The sequence below is a fragment of the Dromiciops gliroides genome, chromosome 4 (genome assembly GCF_019393635.1).
Source record: "Dromiciops gliroides isolate mDroGli1 chromosome 4, mDroGli1.pri, whole genome shotgun sequence".
Taxonomy (NCBI): Eukaryota; Metazoa; Chordata; class Mammalia; order Microbiotheria; family Microbiotheriidae; genus Dromiciops; species Dromiciops gliroides.
Genome location: NC_057864.1, coordinates 36,501,487 through 36,523,339, shown reverse-complemented (window position 1 = coordinate 36,523,339; position 21,853 = coordinate 36,501,487). Strand labels below are relative to the sequence as shown.

Here is a 21,853-nt window from a genome sequence, read left to right as displayed (position 1 = left end):
GTCAGAGAGCAGGCAATGGCTCAAGAAATTAGGATATAATAGGATATAATAGGATAGTGGTTTGCCAAGAATTGAGAGAAATTCCGTATAAACTGATATCAATTAAAAAAAGCAGAATCAGAGAAGAATACACAAAATTACTACAATAAGACAATAAGACAAAACTAAAAGACAATTATCTAAGAACTCATGGCAGCTGTCAACTTCAGGTACTGAAAAGGAGTAAAGAACCAGACACAAGTGCAAGGCACTAAAATGTTTATACAGCTGTTAAACAAGAGAAGAATACACGTGGATAGTTCTGGAAGATAACTGGTCCTCCAAATGACTCCCTTCTTTCTAAGGGGACAACGTCACAACGTTCTTAGCCCCAAAGGAGCTTGCAGAACCAAGAAAGTCCTGCAGCCCCAAAACCCTACATTGAGTATTTTTCTCTCTCTGTGGGTCCACCAGGTACTGTGCCACCAGTGCAAAGTGTTCCCTTACACAAGAAACAAAAAAGCCTTTGTGCTGTAGCAGCCTACATGGTAGGGGCTACTGGTCAGCTGTACCCCTAATTCCCATGTGACTTGTAATCACAGTTGCTTCCCAGAGCCTGCTCCTTTCCCCTTTAATGTGTATAGGCCTGCAGCTCAAATGCTATGCTAAAATCGATAATTCACTCCAAGAAAACAGGTGTTAGAACACATTTCCATACTTTTGGTAAAGTGGTGGTGGACCATGGGTAGCTCCACAGTACTCTTGTCCATCGCAGTTATAAGGTTATCATGATTTAACTGATTTCATCAGTAAGTGTTTCCTGTATCACTTGTTTGCTAAGAGCAGAGAATACAAAGGAAAAGATCAAACAATACATGCTCTTGAAGAAGCTCCCACAGAGGGCAGTTTGGTGGCACAGCGGATAGAGCACTGGCCCTGAATTCAGAAGGACCTGAGTTCAACTCCGGCCTCAGACACTTGACACTAGCTGTGTGACCCTGGGCAACCCTCATTGCCAGAAGAAGAAAGAAGAAAGAAGGAAGAAGGAAGAAGGAAGAAGAAGAAGAAGAAGGAAGAGGAAGAAGCAGCAACAGCAGCAGCTCCCCCTCTGGGAAAACAACATCTCATAAGTCCCCCACTCTCCTCTGACACTGCCACACCCACCCTGGTGTAGGCCCTTCATCGCCTCATACCTGGACTAGCCTGTTGGTGGGTATCCTTTTATCAAGTCTCTCTCAGCTCCAGTCCAACCTTCATTCTGCAAAGCGATGTTGCTAAAGGTCAAACCATGTCACCCTCCCAACTCCAGTGGATCCCCCTACCACCTTCAAGATAAAATGCAGGGTCCCCTGAAGTCTCAGTGCAGTTTTAGGCTTAAACTTTTGGGGCACTGTGCATAAAATCCTCGAGCTTTTTAAGCCCTTCATAACCTGGCCTCTTCCTACCTTTCCAGACTTCTTATACCTTACACCACCCAGGGAAACTGTTCTCCTATTTATTCCTCTTACACTACCTGCTAACTCCTCTCCATCCTACTTCCCTCCCTCCCTCCGTCTGTCTGTCTGTCTGTCTGTCTGTCTGTCTCTGTCTCTCTCTCTCTCTCTCACACTCACACACACACACACACACACACACACACACCTCTTACAGATGCACATATGTTTTGGGCATTTTGTTTACTCCCTTTGAATGGAAGCTTCTTGAGGAGAAGGAATTTTTTGCCTTTCTTTATATCCCCAGCACTTAGCACTGTCTAGCACATGGCAAGTGATTAATAAATACATGTTGACTTAATCTGATCACAAATTAAAGATGTTTCTATAGCAATAACATAACCAGTCCAAACAAAAAATAAATATGTACTGCAGAGCAAAAGAATTTTTGTACAACCCAACTGACAACTATACACGAATCCAATCTAACATCTTATTTGTCAAAAATCACAATGGAAAAAAGAGTAGGATATAAATACCTTTCCTGAATATATCAAGTGCTTAAGTTATGACTAATAAAATAATAGAGAAAAACAAAGATATGTAGCTGCCTATAAATTTAACATTAAAATACAAATATTGTAAAACAACAGTCCTAATGTGGCAGATAATAGGGTGAACTGCAGAGTTTTCAATCTAGCCAACCTTGTTATTTTTCTTTAGCCTTCTCACACTTCATATTTATAGAACCTACAGCAAGAAAAGGTTGTCATCAGGTTGTCAAACATAAGGCTTCATTATTTGCTCAACAGGAATATTACAATTATTTGAGTACTAACACATTTGACATAGTTTCAATAATTTCTCAAAATACACTATAAATTTCAAATATATTATTTACATAGAATATTAATTCAGTAAAAGTCTTTTGTGAGTAAAACTCTCATGTTATAGAATGTAATGAAGCCTTTCATTCTCTTAATTTTTCATGCTAAGGTAAAGCCTTAAAAGAAGATAAAGATATCTATTCTTCAGAGATGTAGGAGATGGGTGAGAACAAAATAAATGTTAGACTGAATTTAGAGTGTTGCTAGTTGGATGGTGCAACAGTTTTGATTTCCTTGCTTCAGAAAAGCTTACAAAACATACATACTTTTTTTAGAGTTCAAAACCTATTCTCTCACAGATTTAAAGTTATTAAATTGCTTCACAGCCATCATTAGTAAATATTTTAATTACCATCAATATCATTTGAAAAAATCCATGTCAAATCACTAGACAATTATATTTCAACATTCAAACTTTTGATACATTAGGTAACTGGAACAGGCTTTTCAAATTCTGAATCTGAGTCTGTATCATAAATTTTAGTAATTTAAAACTTCACAGAATATCTCCTAATAGAACATTCTTTTCTTTCTCTAAACAGATGACAAAATCTCATTGGCTAAACTAGGTTACTTACCTCTGAAGTGAAGTACTCCAAAACTATTTCTACTCATACAACCACATTTCAGAATCAAATGCCACACTGCATAGCACTGAAATACTTAGAAAGAGTATGGATGACATGAACAGTGCCTAGAAGCTACTACAAAAGCTCCCAAAGGCAGCTATATAAGGAGGCAATCCAAGACCTTCTCCAGCTACTTCCTGGCTGCCTGCCCAGAGAAGGCTGTACAACACAAGAGTCAGGCAATTCTTATCTATGCAAGCAATTCCCTCCAAAATCTAAATGAAAGTAACCTAGTAATCTTCATCAAGTTAACTTCTCACAAGTTACTGTCTCTGAAAACTAACATGTACAATTCCTCTGAGGTTGGCCTAAGCAGCAATCCAGAAAAACAGAAAGGCTAAGCTACCAAATAACTTCATCCGATTTGTACCACATTCATACAGCAACGCCAAACAAGAACAGAATAGTAAGAGATCCAAGCACCTCTTCTCTCTACTAAAATGAGAATAAGCCATGGAAGCTGACAATTTAGAAAGTAAATACAAATATATTTGATAACAATTAACTGAATATATAGTAGGTATTTCCCCAAAAAAGATATACTGATAAAGATTCCTCAGAAATAAGCTTTTGCAAAAGATAGCTCTAGATAACACAAGGCCCATCAACCATCAAGTATTTCTTTTTTTTAACTTTTCAATAGTCTATTGTTTTTTTATTAATAAAGTATTTTATTTTTTCCCGTTACATGTAAAGATAGTTCTCACCTTTTGTTTATACAGGCTTTCCAATTTCAGATTTTTCTCCCTCCCTCCCTCCCCTCCCTCCCCCCTCCCCTAGACAGCAGGTAATCTGACATAGGTGTGTGTGTGTGTATGTATATATATATATATATATATACACACATATATATATACACACACACATAATAACATTAATCCTATTTCTGCATTAGTCATGTTATAAGAGAAAAAAATCAGAGCAATGATGAAAAACCTCAAAATAGAAAAAACAACAGCACCAAAAACAAAAGAAATAGTATGGTTCATTCAGCATCTATAGTCCACAGTTCTTTTTTTTTTTTCTTGGATTTGGAGATCCTCTTCTATCATGAGTTCCCTGGAACTCTTCTGTACCATTGCATTGGTGAGAAGAATATAGTCCATCACAGTAGATCAACACTCAATGTTGATGATACTGTGTACAATGTTCTTCTGGTTCTGCTCATCTCACTCATCATCAGCTCACGTAAGACCCTCCAGGTTTCTCTGAACTCCTCCTGCTCATCATTTCTTACAACACAATAGTATTACATTGTATTCATATACCACAACTTGTCCAGCCATTCCCCAATTGATGGGTATCCCCTCAACTTCCAATTCCTTGCCACCACATAAAGAGCAGCTATAAATATTTTTGTACATGTGGGTCCCTTTCCCCTTTCCATGATTTCTTTGGGAAAAAGACCCAAAAGTGGTATTGCTGGGTCAAAGGGTATGGACAGCTTTATCTCCCTTTGGGCATAATTCCAAATTGCTCTCCAGAATGGTTGGATCAGTTCACAGCTCCACCAACAATGCAGTAGTGTTCCAATTTTCCCACAGCTTCTCCAACATTTATTATTTTCCTTTTTTGTCATTTTAGCCAATCTGATAGGTGTCAGGTGGTACCTCAGAGTTGTTTTAATTTGCATCTCTCTAATCAATAGTGATTTAGAGCATTTTTTCATATGGGAATAGATAGCTTTGGATTCTTCATCAGAAAACTGCCTGTTCATATCCTTTGACCATTTCTCAATTGGGGAATGACTTGGATTCTTATAAATTTGATTTAGTTCCCTATATATTTTAGAGATGAGGCCTTTATCAGAAGTACTGGCCTCAAAAATTGTTTCCCAGCTTTCTGCCTCCCTTCTAATTTTGGATGCATTGCTTCTGTTTGTACAAACATTTTTTAATTTAATGTAATCAAAATCATCCATTTTGCATATCATACTATTCGCTATCTCTTGTTTGGTCATAAACTGTTTTCCTTTCCAAAGATCTGATAGGTAAACTATTCCTTTCTCTCCTAATTTACCTATGGTATCACCTCTTATGTCTAAATCGTGTATCCATTTTGACCTTACTTTAGTATAAGGTGGTCTATGCCTAATTTCTGCCATACTATCTTCCAGTTTTCCCAGCAGTTTTTGTCAAATACTGAGTTCCTATCCCAGAAGCTGGAGTCTTGGGTTTATCAAACACTACATTGCTAGTGTCATTTACTACTGCATTTCCCATCAAGTATTTCTAATCTCACCACCTCACTACATAATCTCAACAGAAGAAACAAAGAGGAAAGCAAGCTTACTTATGCTCACAGTTAAGAGACGGTTTCCTCTCACATGCTTCCTTTAGGTATAGCTATACTGGGTGTTTTTATTTTAAGTCAATTAACAAAATTCCTACATAACACACTTTAGTTCATCACAATATCAGCTAGCATTTATTAAGTCCCTTATCCAACAAGGTATTATGGTTAAATAAAAATATTACTAGTTATTCTGTAAACTCATCACCAAAGTCATACTCTGGTGTGTAACTGGTTTGGCAGAGATCCTAAGCTCCCAAATGTTAGGCCAGTAGAGGACAAGGTATAAGAAACTTCTACACCAACCAGGAAAGACTGAATACAGATGCAATATGGGACAACCACCCTTAGCTGAGTCAGAAGCACTAACCTTCAGAAGGGCAACCATGTGTTGAATTTATTTGGCCCTGTAACAAAAGAAGATTACAAGGAGGGATTGCAATCTGTACTGGTGGAAGAAGTACCTCACCAGTTAAAATCTCATATCTTCAAAATATATGCTATACAGAATGCCAAGCAGATAAAACAATCTGTAAGCAATATAATTTATTTTGATGATTCAGAAGGATTTTGAAATACCTTAGGATCATTATGATCATCAATTAATAACCTTATTTTTTTTAAAAAAGAATTCACGGGGCAGCTAGGTGGCACAGTGGATAGAGCACCAGCCCTGGAGTCAGGAGTACCTGAGTTCAATTCCAGCCTCAGACACTTAACACATACTAGCTGTGTGACCCTGGGCAAGTCACTTAACCCCAATTGCCTCACTTTAAAAAAAAAAAAAAGAAAAAAGAATTCACAAAATCCGTTTTTTTATGGCATAGAATTCAGCCATTCCTAAGATCAGGGACATAGAGCTGAAAGGGATCTTCAGATAACATAGTTCAACCCCCTCATTTTACAGATGAGGAAACTGAGGCACAGAGTAGCTAAGAACTTGCCCAAGGTCACACAGGTCACAGAGCTGGGATTCAAATCCAAGCTGTCTCACTCCAATCATTTTTCTCCCACTACACTATGCTGCCTCTTTTCCAATGTACAGAACACTAAATGCAGACAGTAGAGACAATCAATAGGTGTGAAAGTTCCTCTAATGTCTCTCCCAATTTTCATCTCCACTTATTGCTCCATGTTTCTGCTGAAATATTTTCTGAGCAAAAGAGAAGGAATGTACATTTACACACGTATGTGTATGTGTATGTGTATAATGCCAGGCCAAGTGATGATTGCTTGAAGGAACTAAGGATGTTTAACCTGAAGAGGGTAGACACTTAAGTAAAGGGGTGCTGACACAGATGTCAAACAAAAGAGGGAATAAGACTTTTTCTGCTTTTTTGTCAAGACTCACCTTTTTCCAATTCCTTATTCCCCAAAATACCAAAGTGATATTCTTGTTTTTGAACTATAAGAAATGACAAGGGGGGCAGCTAGGTGGCGCAGTGGATAGAGCACCGGCCCTGGAGTCAGGAATACCTGAGTTCAAATCCGACCTCAGACACTTAACACTTACTAGCTGTGTGACCCTGGGCAAGTCACTTAAACCCAACTGCCTCACTTTAAAAAAAAAAAAAAAGATTAAGGACTAAGGGTATTAAAGGTACTAACCTGGATCACTCAAGGAGGGCTATGCCATACAACCTCTCAATGTGGTCAAAGAAACTAGAATCAAGGAGACGAATTTGGAGCTAACTGTAATAATCCAATGTTTTTCAATCCACTGGTCTCTTCTAACAGGTTGTCAAAATCATAATCAATCTTGATTACTCATTCTCCCTCACTCCACATATCCAATCAGCTACCAAATATTCTACTTCTATATTATTTCTTGCATTCATCCTCTTCTTTCCATTTACCCAACAACTAACCTATCTTAGGCCTTCATCACTTCTAGCCTGGACAATATCAAGAGCACCCTAATTGGGCTTCAGGACTTAAAGAATTCCCTTCTCTAATGTATTCTCTACACAGCTGCCAAAGTGATACTGCTAATGCACAGTACTGTCATTCCACTGCTCAAAAATTCCATTTTCCACTCCAACTGTCACTGGCTGTCTCCATGACTAGAATTCTCTCCCTTCTCATCTCCACCTCCTGGATTCCTTCAAGTTTTAGCTAAACCCTACATTCTACAAGAAATCTTTCCTGATCCCCTTTAATGTGAGTGCTTTCTCTATGATGATTATCTTCTATTTATCCTGTCTAAAACGTGTCTGTACCATAATTTTTTGCACATTCTCTCTCCCATTAGACTGTGAGCTCCTTGAGACCAGGGGCTATTTTTTACCTCTCTTCGTAGTCCCAGTATTTCACAGCGTGGCAAATAGAAAGTACCTAATGCTTGTTGACTAAGATTTTGAGGTATGGATTTTATGGTTTTTTTATGTCTTCCTTTTTCTTTTTAAAAATTCTTATAATAGATTTCTAAGAAGGTAAAAAGGAAGTGACAGAGTAAAATCTAAGATGTAAAAACAGAAGATATTTTTAAAGGAGGGGAGCCTTTGGAGTCAAGAGAAAGTGACTAGCTTTGCAGACGCCATCACCAGGAGTCCTCTTCTTGGTTCTGCCTGCCGGACATCAATCCCTACCACCTCTGCCTCCGCTGTTTCCCCCAGCCCAGGCATCTGTGGCCATGGCCAATCCCAGTGTGTACTTCGACATCTCCGTCGATAAAGAGCCCCTGGGCAGGGTTACTTTCGAGCTCTTTGCAGACAAGGTTTCAAAGACAACAGAAAACTTTTGTGCTCTGAGCACTGGAGAAAAGGGATTTGGTTACAAGGGATCCTGCTTTCATAGAATCATTCCCGGGTTCATGTGCTAGGGTGGTGACCTCACACGCCATAATGGCACTGGTGGCAAGTCCATCTATGGAGAGAAATTTGCTGATGAGAACTTCATCCTGAAGCATACTGGTCCTGGCATCTTGTCAATGGCAGATGCTGGACCCAACACAAATGGCTCCCAGTTTTTCATCTGTACGGCTAAGACTGATTGGTTGAATGGCAAGCATGTTGTCTTCAGCCAAGTGAAAGAAGGAATAAACATTGTGGAAGCCATGGAGCGTTTTGGTTCTCGGGATGGCAAGACCAGCAAGAAGATCACCATTGCTGACTATGGACAACTCTCGTAAGTTTTTTTGTTTTGTTTTTTGTCTTAACCATCAAACCATTCCTCTGTAGCTGGAGAGAGCACCCCTGAACCCCATCTACTCTTATGCCTTATAATCCTTGTGCTCTCACTTGCTGCAATTCTCTTTGGATTTCATTTCCTTTTTCCTTCCACAAGTTGGCTAAACAGAGTTAAGTTTATGATTATGAAATAAAAACTAAACTACAAACAAAAGAGAGAGAAAGAAAGTGACTAGGGGACAAATCATAGAATTTAGGACTGAAAGTGACTTCACTGATCAGCTAGTCTAAGTTCATTTTGCAAAGGAAGAACCTGAGACAGGGAGAATTAAATGATTTGCCTAAGGTCAAAAGCTACTTAGAAGGAAAACCTAGAATAAACCCCAGAATACCTGTCACCTATCAGTACAGCTGTTAACAGATTCTTGCCTCAAAGGGACAGCCAATCAAATGTATCCTCCTAGCCACGCCCCCTACAACAGTTTCTCCTTCCACAAAATCAGAGATCAAAGTGCCTAAAGACAGGACCTTATCTAAACTCTTCATTTTTATAGATGAGAAAACTAAGTTTTCTAAGAGGATTTAATTCTCCCTTTTAGATCCTTCTCCTTGATATCCAGGCTCCTTGTTCTCAAGAAGTTTCACTTTAATATTTTAGTGTTGAGTAAAAATAGCAAGCAAAGCTAATAGCTGATCAATGATGTCTAGGGACCGTCACTGAAATCCAATGGTATCTGCATTCGACTATCTTCTTCCCAAGGTTTCTATGAATCTAATGCCATTCTATTAGTCTGCCCACCTCTCTAATCTTTATCTCTTCCTCATATCCCTCCCCTCTTGAATCTGGACTCTCTCTGGTCCCATGGACTCCGGAAGGCTGCCCTGAACCAAGTCTCAACTCCCAAGTCCACCATGCCCAGAGGGGCCTCCCTCCCTTCTTAACTCCCCTTTGTTTTGTCTTCCTCCATTAGGACATAAGTTCTTTGAAGGGAGGAAACATCTTGCTTGCTTCTATTTGTATCCCTGGCACCCACCATGTACTAAATGGTAAGTACTCAAACTTTGGTGTTCCAAGATTCAGTGGTTGTCACTCCACTCCCACCCAAAAACTTCATCCACTTCAATAGTTTCATTATCACCTCTATTCAGATGCCTTCCAACTCTGATCTACCAGTCTGATCTCTCTGCCAAGCCATCTTGCCATTACCTTAAACATATCCAAGAATCCATGTGGGTAATAAAGTAGGAAAGAAAAGAGCACTGGGCATGGAGTTACCAGACTTAAGTTTCAAACCCTGACTCTGAAATTTACTAGTCATATGACTACAGGTAAGTCACAATCAGTTTCAGTTTCCCCGAATGCACTACCTACACCTCACAAAGTTGTTGTAAGGAAACCATTTTGTAGATCTTAAGTGCTATGTAAACCTAAATTAAATATTTTAATACCATATATTGTATATAAGCAACATTTACTAAATACTCATTAAATGAATTTTATCTTTCAGGCCTTTAGCTTGCACTCTTGACCTCCCTATCTTAAAGAACATCAGACACAACCAACCCCCAATTCTTCCTCCTGCTTCCTCTCCAGTTAAGACACCAAATCTTGCCTATTCCTTTTTCAAAAAGTTGCATTAATCCCTTTTTCTCCATTCTTTTTTTACTACCACTTTTTCACCCAAATCTGAGTGAATGTAATAACCTAAATCTGAGGTGTCAAATGCAAACAGAAATAGGGTCACTAAACTGTATATACTGGGTTTATATTGGCATGGAAAGCCACATTATTAATAACATTACCTATGCTTTACTGTATTTTTATTTTGTTAAACATTTCCCAATCATATTTTAATCTGCTTCTGGCTGCACTCAGGAATGTTGAGGGACTACAGGAATATTGAGGGTTTTGTGCCTGACATCTCTACTCTATTTGGGGGAGAGGGGAGAATGAGGGTTAAGTGACTTGCCCAGAGTCACACAGCTAGCAAGTGTCAAGTGTCTGAGGCTGTATTTGAACTCAGGTCCTCCTGAATCCAGGGTTGGTGCTTTATCTACTGTACCACCTCAATGCCCCTGACATCTCCATTCTAAACAGTTCCTTTTATGTCCCAGTCTCTCCTCACCTAATCCATCCTACAAACTGCCATTATACCAATCTTCCTAAAACACCCCTTAGATTGTTTCCATTTCCTGGTTCAAAAATCCTCTGTAACTTCCTAGTGCCTAGCAAATTAGACCAATTTCCTCAGCCTAGTAGTATTCAAATTCCTCCACAGTCTTCCTTCTACTTTACACTCCTACCTACCCTCATCTTTGGATATGTCACTAGCCATCCCAGCATTTCCCGGGTATAGCCAACTCTTCTCTACCTATTCAAATCCTATCCTTTCTCCAAGGACCAGTTAAAATTCCATTTCCTACTCCCCTCCCCTTATTTGTAGGACTATAGTATTGTCTGTACTATTCATTTGGTACTTCTAAAATACTGCCTAGTTAAGTTTTCTCAGGTGCATGTCAAGATTCTGAGCTCTAGGAGAACATCACATAGTTACATGATCCTCAATAAATATTTGCTGAATGACACAATTCAGAATAAAAATAGGTATTTATGGGGGCAGCTAGGTGGCACAGTGGATAAAGCACTGGCCTTGGATTCAGGAGGACCTGAGTTCAAATCCAGCCTCGGACACTTGCCACTTACTAGCTGTGTGACCTTGGGCAAGTCACTTAAACCCTCACTACCCCACCCCCCCAAAAAAATAGGTATTTACTGGTAGTCTGATTTTCTTCTCCCTTTAAAAATCTAAGAATTTAATAAAATTTTTATTATTTGATGGTCACTATTACAACATTAATAATAACTACAAGTCAACAGTGTGATACATTAGTTTAATTATTCAACGCCATGGGGCAGCTAGGTGGCGCAGTGGATAGAGCACCGGCCCTGGAGTCAGGAGTACCTGAGTTCAAATCCAGCCTCAGACACTTAACACTCACTAGCTGTGTGACCCTGGGCAAGTCACTTAACCCCAACTGCCTCACCAAAAAAAAAAGTATTCAGTGCCATAACAAAATTCCAAAAGGGTTACTTTATACAGCTAGAAAAAAAAATTAAATTCTGCTCAGAGTCAAGCATCTCAAGAGAAATAATGAAAAAGAAAGTAAGAAGGCCTACCAGGACAAGAAGCAAGGAACACAGTAGCAAAGAATCCAATTATTGGCATAAGGACTCATTCTTCAACAAAAACTGCTAGGAAACTGAAATTGGATTTAGACCAACCACATAACACAATAAGCTCCAAATGAATACAAAATTCAGACATAAAAGGTCACACCATAACCAAATTAGGAGCAGGAAAGCATGTATCTTTAACAACTATGGATGGGGCAAAATTACTGACCAAGCAAGAAAAAAAGAGGAAGTAAAACATTACAACTTTGGTTACATAAAACTGAAAACTTTTGCACAAAATCAATCTTCTTAAAATCAGAAGGTAAACAGTTAACTGGGAGGAAAAAACTTTGTACTAAGTTTCCACCATAACAGTCTGATATCTGATATGCAGTGAATCATTTCTCCAAAAGGTAAGTGATCAAAAGATATGAATATTAGATTATAAAGGAGAAAAAATACAAGCTAAGAACAACCATATGAAAAGATATGTTCCACATCACTAATAGAAAAATTTAAATTAAAACAACTCTGAAGCTCTTCCTCACATTCATCTGATTAACAAAGATGACCCGAAAAGGTTTGGAGCATATGTGGGAAAAAGGCACTGTTGGTGGAACTGTAAACTACTTCTGCCATTACAAAAAGGAATTTGGAACTACACACCAAAAGTGATTAAACTATGCCCAAACTTTGACTCAGAAATACCATTACTAGACCCAAATCTCAAAAAGATCAAAGAAAGAAGCAAAGGAACTACAGGAACAAAACAGTAGCAGTTTTTGTCATAGCAAAGATAGGTAAACCAAGAGGTTGTTCATCAAATGGGAAAAGCCTAAACAAACTATAGTATGATAAACTCTACCATTTCAGAAAAATCTATAAAGACTTGTATAAACTGATGTAGAATGAAGTAAGTTGAACCAGGAGAACTATACAATCAATGGTTTCACCACTGTAAAGAAAAAACTTCAGAACTATGACCAGGAAACTAATGAGGCATAATGCATGCCTCTTGGCAAAGAGGTGAGGCATCAGAGGTATTATAAGCCATATGTGCATCTTCAGATGGGGCAATGTATGATTTTCTTTATTTTTTTGACTATGCTTTGTTCCAGGTTAAGTGTTTTGTTTTTCCTTGGGGTCCTGGGGCGAGGAGGAATACCAATGAAGCATTTAATACACAAGGGGGGGGGGGGTGGAGAGAACATCTTTAGAGGGAGACCAAAAAAAAAGGATAGCCTTAAACAGTATTATGATTAAATTATAATAGGAAATGATAGGTTTTTTTTAAAAATGCAACCTGCATGCCCATATTAGATTCACAAAAAAGTATAAGGTAGTAGATAACCAAAGAAGTTCATTTAATATTAGACTGCATTGAAAAGCATAGTTTTGAGGACTAGGAAAAGACAATCCCACTGTAATTTACCCTCATCAGACTACAGCTCAAATACTATGTGTAGCTCTGGGCATCACATTTTAGGAATTACATTTGTTAAGCAGAAGAATGTGCAGAGAACCACTACCCACAATGGTAAAGGAATGACGTCTGGAGAAAGTGTATATTTTCTTTGTCTGCAAAAGAAAAAATTTGAGGGAGGAGGGAGGAAAGTAAGAGATGACATTTGCAAGATAGGAGGAAAAGGAATTAGACATTCTTCTTGGCCCCAGAAAGCAGAATTCAAAGCAACTCTTCAATTTCAAGAGAATCAGCCTTAGTGCAAGGAGAATTTATTAACCATGAGAACTATCCAAAAGTGGAAAGGACTGTTTCAGAGGCAGTGGGCACCCCTTCACTAGAGGTCTTGCATCAAAAGCCATTTGAATTCTTGTTCAGGAACAAGTTAAACTAGATGGCCTCTAAGGTCTCTTCGAATTGAGATTCTGTGAACTAGGTAAGAAATTAAACAAAGCTCATGATATATTAAAGTATAAAAATACCCAAAAAAGTATTTTTTGATAAGAGCAAATTTTCAAAATTTCAGTGCTATTCAGTTCTAGTTATAGTTTGCCCTTTAAATAGATGACACTGGAAAGCCTCAAATCACAGAGAACATCAGATATGATTTAGTATTTTTCCCTTTCTGCACTGTAATAGTAAAGTGAAAACTTTCATTTCAGCCAGTAGCCTTGCACCAATTCAACAACCAAGACAAAGGTTCTTGCATAACCCTATGAATAAACAATGTAAACTTTTTTTAAATGACATCTTAAATGTATTGAGAACTGAAAGGACAACTAACCTATGAACTATCAATTTTAAAAATTAATCTTTAGACTTAAAATGATTAGATTCTCATCGACAATTCTATCTAAAAGCTTAGGGAGGTTGTTTTGTGGGGTTTGTGTGTGTTTTTCCCCCTTTATAAAAAGAGACATAGAGATAATGCATATATCAATATGTCATATGCACATACATAGAAAAACCTGGCCAGGTCAAGGAAGAGCTATTTAAGGAAAATCATCTATTTGGCTCAGACTACCTGCTGAGTAAAATCTAACTACTGGGTAGAATTTGTGTAGAATCTACAGAAGACTACAAAGTGAGGTGTGAATGTATTAATGACATTAAATCACCGCAGGAAGAGATACCAACAGATCAGTGAGATGGATATCTGGAAATATATATTCAGGATCCCCTTATGACCTCAGTAGAATATAGTGAGTCAATGGGAATGAATCATGTTTACCTCAACCAATATATTTATCTAAGAATTGAGAAAATAAGGATTATATTACACAGATTATGTCAGCATCTGTCAAGAATAAGGATGACACAGAGTCATCCCTACATTTTCTTCAAAAACCTAAATTGAGGGGGCGGCTAGATGGAGCAGTGGATAAAGCACCGGCCCTGGATTCAGGAGTACCTGAGTTCAAATCCGGCCTCAGACACTTGACACTTACTAGCTGTGTGACCCTGGGCAAATCACTTAACCCCCACTGCCCTGCTCCCCCCCCAAAAAAAGAGATGGGGGGGGAACCTAAATTAAGAAATTTCAATGATGGTGAAATAAGAAAAACATGTATTAGGGAGAAGAGCCACCATGGAGGACAAGATTAGAATTTTAACCTTTTTTAAAATGTCTAAACTGAAGTAAACATTGAGGCATTTCTTGGGTTGTTTTGTTTTCCAAAATGAGTTTCAAAAAAGGTATTATTTTCTTGCTTATAAGGTTAATATGTCTTCTTAAAGAATGATACACATGGGGGCAGCTAGATGGCGCAGTGGATAAAGCATCAGCCCTGGATTCAGGAGGACCTGAGTTCAAATATGACCTCAGACACTTGACACTTACTAGCTGTGTGACTGTGGGAAAGTCACTTAACCCTCATTGCCCTGCAAAAAATAAAACAAATAAAAAGCATATTTAAAAAAAAAAAAGAATGATACACATGCTGACTAGGCTTTATTACATTTCCAAAGGACTTAAATGTGAATGTGTTCCTAACCAATTGACTGCCGCAATCTAAAATAAGTTCTTGATCAAGATGCATTTGTGTCTTTTAATATGATTAAGGTTCAAGAAAAAATAAAATTACAAATCATTATGTATATGCAAAACATAAGTCAATTTCCAAATGATCCCACAGTTTCATATGCTTCCAAATGTGGATGGGAAGGGGGGGGGCAGGAATTTAGAGGATAATAAAGACAATAATAATGGTGGAATAAAGATTAGAATGCTAATGGGAGGGGAGAAATAAATGCAAAGTAACCAACCATCTAAGAAACTCAGTTTTACTTCCTAATGGCTAAACCTATATATTCTTTAAAATTTGCAAAGTGATATATATATGCATAAATACATCTCATTTGAGCCCGTTTATTCACTGCCCACCTACTTACCCCTCCCTCAAAAAGAAAAAAAAACAACCTCATTTTTACCTCCATATCCTTAGTATAATGCTATTTATTAATGGACTCCTGTTTCTCTTTTCCTACACTCTCTTAAATTCCAAAGTAGAGGGGCAGCTAGGTGGCGCAGTGGATAAAGCACTGGCCTTGGATTCAGGAGTACCTGAGTTCAAATCCAGCCTCAGACACTTGACACTTACTAGCTGTGTGATCCTGGGCAAGTCACTTAACCCCCATTGCCCCACAAAAAAATAAATTTCCAAAGTAGGGCAGCTAGGTGGCGCAGTGGACAGAGCACTGGCCCTGGAGTCAGGAAGACCTGAGCTCAAATCTCACCTCAAACACTTACTAATTGTGTGACCTTGGTCAAGTCACTTAGCCCCCAATTACCTTTTAAAAAAAAATCCAAGGCCATCTCCAGTCTTCCTGATCTGTATCTTTCCAATGGACTCAGATGGCTCTGGAGGAGACAGTAAGGTTTTGACTTTGCACAACCCTCCCTCACTTAAATCCAATTCATTGCAAGACATGACATGACATCATCCTAATGTCATGGTCCTATTTGAGAACAAAGGACAAATTCCAAAGTAGTACTCTCCTTTTAAAACAACAAAATCAGAACTTCTCCACAATCACTTAAGACATTCTGATTCTAACAAACAATTTCAAATAGTAAATCTACAACTGGCAGATCTGAGGCCAGTTAAGTTAAACATCCAAGTTACCCAATAACCCAGGGAACAAAAAGAAGTGAGATATAACCACCTCCTAGAACACCACTTTTCTTAGGGAGCCATTATTCACAAAGCCCTGTGTCCTACTAGTTCTAGATTCTATAACTCAGTTCTTGAAATTAAAAAAAAAAAAACAAAAAACAGGTTATTGCTTCAAATAGCCAGCAGGGTGAACTGATATTTAAGAGTCCTAGATTTGAAGCCAGAGGACTTGGGTTTGAATCCTGACTCTGATTGTTTAGATGCACCCCCTTCTCTTCTCAGACACTGCTGCCACCATGCTATAGGACCTCCTCACCTCACACCTGGACTATTACTATTGTACTAACCTGCTGAGTAAACCTCGTCTCCCCCTACTCTAGTCCATCTTCCACTCAGTTGACAAATTAAGTTTCCAAAAGAACAAATGACTGTCTCTGTCTGTCTCTGTCTCTGTCTCTGTCTCTCTCTCTCTCAGACACACACACACACACACACACACACACACACACACACACACACACACACACACCCCTTATTCAATGAACTCCAGGTCTCCCTTTCACCTCAAATAGAAATCCTTCTGTTTGACATTCAAAACCCTTCACAACCTGGCCCCCTCCTACTTTCCCAGTCTTCCCCTGCCTTACTCCCCACATATGATGCAGACCCAGTGACATTGCCCTTCTGGCTGTTCTTTGCACCTGCCACTTTATCTCCAGACTTCAGGCATTTTCATTGGCTTTCCCCCACGCCTGCAATATTCTCCCTCCTTACCTGTCTTCCTTCAAGTCTCAACTAAAATCTCATCTGTGAGAAGCTTTTCCTGATTCCCCTTAATGCCAGTGACTTTCCTCTGTCGATTATCTCCCATTTATCCAGTATATAGTTTGAAGTTATTAGCGTGTTGTCTTCCCCTCTTAAACTGTGAGCTCCAGGACAGAGGCTCTGGCCTTTCTTTGTATCCCCAGTGATTAGCATGGTGCTTGGCACAGAGCAGGTGCTTAATACTTCTTTATTGAATGACTTCCTTTATCACTTAACTACTAGCATGACTTTAGACACTTAAGTTGCCCAGGCCCTGGTTTCCTCAACTGTAAAAACAAAAGTGCTTCCTCACTCTATAATATCCATCCCCCCTAAACTCTGCTTCCTACTTTCTCCACTTCATTTACACCCTTAGTGTCAAAGTCAAATAGAAATGGATTCCTGGGCTTGAATACTGACTTAGAAAATCACAAATAATATAATCTATATTGTATTATGTTTTTATTTATTTTGTAAAGCAATTCCCAATGATGGCTTAATCTGGTTCAGACATCTAGGACCTTCCTTCAGTGCCTGGGCCCTCCTTAACTGAAACATTCCCCCTGCCAAGTTGGGGGATGTCAGACCTGCCCGTTCTCCCACTGAAGTTGACACTGTTCCTCTTTTATATTTCATGCTTTGCACATAGTACTGGATAGAGCACCGGCCCTGGAGTCAGGAGTACCTGAGTTCAAATCCAGCCTCAGACACTTAACACTTACTAGCTGTGTGACCCTGGGCAAGTCACTTAACCCCAATTGCCTCACTAAAAAATAAATGAATGAATGAATGAATGAATGAATGAATGAATGAAAATTATAGGAACAGAAACTTGAGAAAAGCTAAATAAATCAAAAAGTCATCCTAACTAAAGGATTTGTGCAACATAAATTTAACTGCTTTTGCTAAATGTGGCTCCAAAAAAAAGGGCTGGAATTCTATGTGCCACAGAAAATGACTGTTAACATCTAATTTTCTAAAAGCTATTATATCAATCAGCATTTATTAAACATCTACCATATGCCAGGGCAGGTAGGCACCAGGGATAGTAAGACAAAAGTCAACCAGTGCTGGTCTTCCAGGAACTTATTGACTAGATGAGACATTAAGAAGTGCATAATCAGTATATACAGGTGATTTGAGTCACTAGCAACTGAAAGGAAACAGTAAAAGGCTTCCTGTAGGAGGTGGCCTTGCAGAAGGTCTTAAGGGAAACTATGGATTCTAAGAGGAGGCCTTAAGAAGGAAATGCATTCCAGGCAAGGGGGTCACAGCTAGTGCAAGGGCACAGAGGTGGAGTGTGCTCTATTGATAACTGTAAGGCCAATTTGGCTAAACCATACTGTGCATGGAGAGTAAGTAACAGAATAAGGACTGAAGGGTAGGTTGGAGTGAGATTATATGAAGTGCTTTTGATTCTAGAGGTAACAGGGAACCTTGGAGTTGATTAAATAAAGGGCAATGACCAATCTACATTTCAGAAAACATCACTTATAAGTCTATCACTTAGATTTCCCCCAACACAAATACTTAGCTGGCTGCAGCTTATATTCAGATCTTAAAACTACCCATCAAACATAAAAGACTGAAGAATAAATCTAGAGCACTCAAAGTGAAATACGCACATTACTGAATTTCTATTCATCTTGACACTATTTCCAGGTTCCACAATTGAGTTGGTTTAGGCTACTTCCAACTAATGTTATTACTCTACAACTAACCTAGTGACTAGCATCTTTAAACTTAATCAGGCTAATCCTCAGATAACACAACTCTTCCTACCTGTCTCATACTCAGTGCTGTTCCAGGCTGCTTCTGTGGAGCTGTGAGCTTTGCAAACCTTAAGGCTCTAAGAGCAAAGCAACGGTTATTATAGTCTTAAGAGAACCAAAGTTCATCTTCACACAACAATGAAGCATCAGAATAAGACTTTAATGGAAGTTTTATGCACAAACAACTAAAAACGGAAGGCACTGGCATTTCCATCTAAGAGCTTGGGAGTATAAACTGCAGTGTCAGTGACCTGAATCCAGGTGGTCTACTAAATCAAGTGTGAATGCTTTTACACCAGCTCCTTTACTCTATAACCAACAAAAAGTTTTTCTCTATATGACATTTAGTCAAACATTTTGAGAAGTCAGGATTACACATGAAAATCTTCTATAATTGCCTCTTATAGGCAAAATAGGATTTGAATTTGATTCTGCTTTGAAAACTTTTTAAAAGTAATCACACAAAATCAAACTTGAAAGGTTTCAATTTTCTGTGGCCACATATTCATTAGTTTAAGAGTACTCTGTCCCAAGTATCATTTCCTGTAATTGTTTCCCTAGAAATTTTTTTACTACAAATGGAAATTTTATTTTTGCATCACCAAAGCATGGAATCAATAAAGTATTGACAAGCAAGATAAGGAGATGCAAGTTCCCTAGAATCCAGCGGTGTCAGATTCAAAACAGAAATGGATCCCTGTGGGCAGCAAAATTACTTAGAAAACTACAAATTAATATTATCTCAGTTGTACTGCATACTGTTAAACATTTCCCAATTACATTTTAATGGTGGTACATTTTAGTAGTAAGAGCAGGCGGACAGACAATTAAGTATGACACCTCTGGGAGATGCTCTGGCTACCACTAACTAGGTCTGAGACCTTGGCCACCAGTAAATGCTATGGTTATCAATTTTCTCATCTTTGAAATGTGGAGGTGAGACTACAATTATCTATTTCTAAGAGTCTCTAATTCTTCAATTCCTATTTAGTGACTAAATGCTAAGTATCTCCTACTGTGCAATCCCAACAAGATTTCTAGGCTGATGGGGGGGGGGAGGGAAGGAGGAATAAAATAATAAATCAGAATGGAAGGAACGATACTGAGACAGTTTCTAACATTCCACTTAAGGGTGTTTAAAGTAAGTTGTTGCTGTTTTACTTTTCTCCTTCTTCACAAGAAGTTTCCTCTATCTGACGAAGAACTTTGCAATAATTATACAAATCTTTGAGTAGCTTCTCTGTATGCATGTTCACTATGTTTTAAATGACATCTGGAAACAGTAAGGTGTAATGTAGTTCGGCTGTTTTTTTAAAGAACTGCCGAACCTTTAAGCTTAAGCCTTGTCTCACCACTAGAAGATGCACCTTGTGAGAGCAACAGGGATGAGCAGGACCGTGGGTCTGGAGAGCTCCGTCCTGCGCTCGGGGTTGTCTACCTCGGGGCTGAATTCTACTCTGGGGCAGGAGGCAAACCCGCCCGCCCCATTGGTCCGACTGGATCCAAGTGCGGCGGCTGCGGCTGCTCCGGGGCTGGTGCCCGCGCGTGACGCGCTCCCTCAGCAGCATCCACGCGAGCATCAGCTGGGCCCCCTCCCGGACCCCACACAAAGGGACGGCCGGTCCCCGCGACAAGTTTCCCAACTACCCCCCGCGGCCCCGGAGCGAGCCTTCCTCCTGGGCCAGCGCCCAGCAAACTTTCCCACCAAAGTTACGGGACTCGGCGGCCGGCTGAGCCCCAAGGGCCCCGAGACGCTCCGGCTCCGCTCGGGGGCTTCCGACGACCGTGAACTTGGGCGAAGGGCCCCTCCGGCCCCTCTCGGGGGCCGCGGCACGAAAGCCGGGCAGCGGCCCGAGAAGCCCTCTGGGCTGGTCAGGGGAAGGGGAGCGGGCCCGGACGGGGGCCGCCGCCGCCGCCCCGTTACTCGGCGCTCGGCAATGGCGCCCGCCGAGCCGCGGCCCCTTCCGTCCCTTCTGCGCCGCTCACTGGCTGCGCCGTTTCATGTGACTGAACACCGCCACCCCCGGTCCGGTTCGGCCCGGCCCGGCCCGGTCCCTTTGTGTGAGTCGGTCCGCTCGTTCCTTCGCTCGCTCCAGCGGCCGCCGCCGAGCCCCGAGCGCTACCGCGGCCCGCCCCGCCCCACCCCGCCCCGCCGCCGCCGCGGCCCCGGGCTCACCTCAAGCTCCGCCGCCCCCCGCGCCCGCGCCCGCGCCCGCGCCCGCGGCCTCCGCCTCCTCCGCTGCCGCCGCCGCCGCGACCCCGGCCCCGAACCCCGGCCCCGGGCTCCTTGTGCCGCACCAGCTCCGCCTCCTCGGCCGCCGCCGCCGCCATCTTAGCCTGTGCGGCAAAACGCGTCCTTTGGGATGGAAGGGACCCAGCCTGGGGCGCCGCGGTCGGGGCCCCGGCTCCGGGGGACGGCCCCGCCCGAGTCCTTCCGCCCCCCTCAGGCCCGCCGCCGCCTCAGCCCCAGGGCCCGAAACCCGCTCGAGGGCCGGCGAATCCGACCAATGCCCCCCCTCAAACTCACAGTTTGGTGCCGTGTGCGTCAAACCGAGGCGACGTTGCGAGCGCGCAGCGTCCCCGCGTCACGCGCCGCCCCGGACGCGCCGCGCCGCTCCTCAGCTCGGGGAGCGGAGGGGGGACCTCCCTCCGCGAGCAAACCGATCTTCGCCTCCGGTCCCGGGGTCGCCAGCGCGCAGGCGCGCCGCTTTCCCGCCTCAGCCCTGCCCGCCGGCCTCTCGGTCTAGCCCAGGCTCCTGGGCAGCCACCTCGTGCTGGAGGAGCTGCCGACCCCGCCCCCCCGGCTGCCCTCCGTGGAACTCCTGACCACCAAGGAGCGGACCTAACAAAGTCACCTTGCGTTAGGAGGCCACCCCGGTGAGGGCCTCCCACATATGGTGGTGCCCGAACCCTGCCCCGGCCAAGCAGTGGCCGGCGCGAGGCCCAAAGTTCTTTGGCCCGAGAAGGCGAAGCCCAGCCGGGAGGCCAAGCCTTGCTGGTCGGCCTTGACCTTAGGATGGGGCCAAAAAAGAGCCACTTAAAAAAACCTTAAAGGTATCCAGTGATTCAAGAGTCCACCCATAAATGAACATTAAGACGCGCTGTTGGGGAGATGTTCAATCAGCGCTCATTGATCACCCTTTCCTCTCGGCCCTCCACCACCACCCCCAACCCCG

General features: G+C 41.3%; 1 protein-coding gene and 1 pseudogene across 1 annotated transcript in view; one reads left to right on the top strand and one right to left on the bottom strand.

Moving 5' to 3' along the window:
* The window catches only part of ZNF644 (zinc finger protein 644), a 103,489-nt gene extending 82,211 nt beyond the window's left edge, over positions 1–21,278 (bottom strand). The window contains exon 1 of the mRNA XM_044002753.1: positions 21,205–21,278. The gene's annotated coding sequence lies outside the window, so the exon portion shown is untranslated. The remainder of the gene's footprint in view (positions 1–21,204) is intronic.
* LOC122754371 lies at positions 7,853–8,490 on the top strand (annotated as a pseudogene).
* Positions 21,279–21,853: the final 575 nt, after the last annotated feature.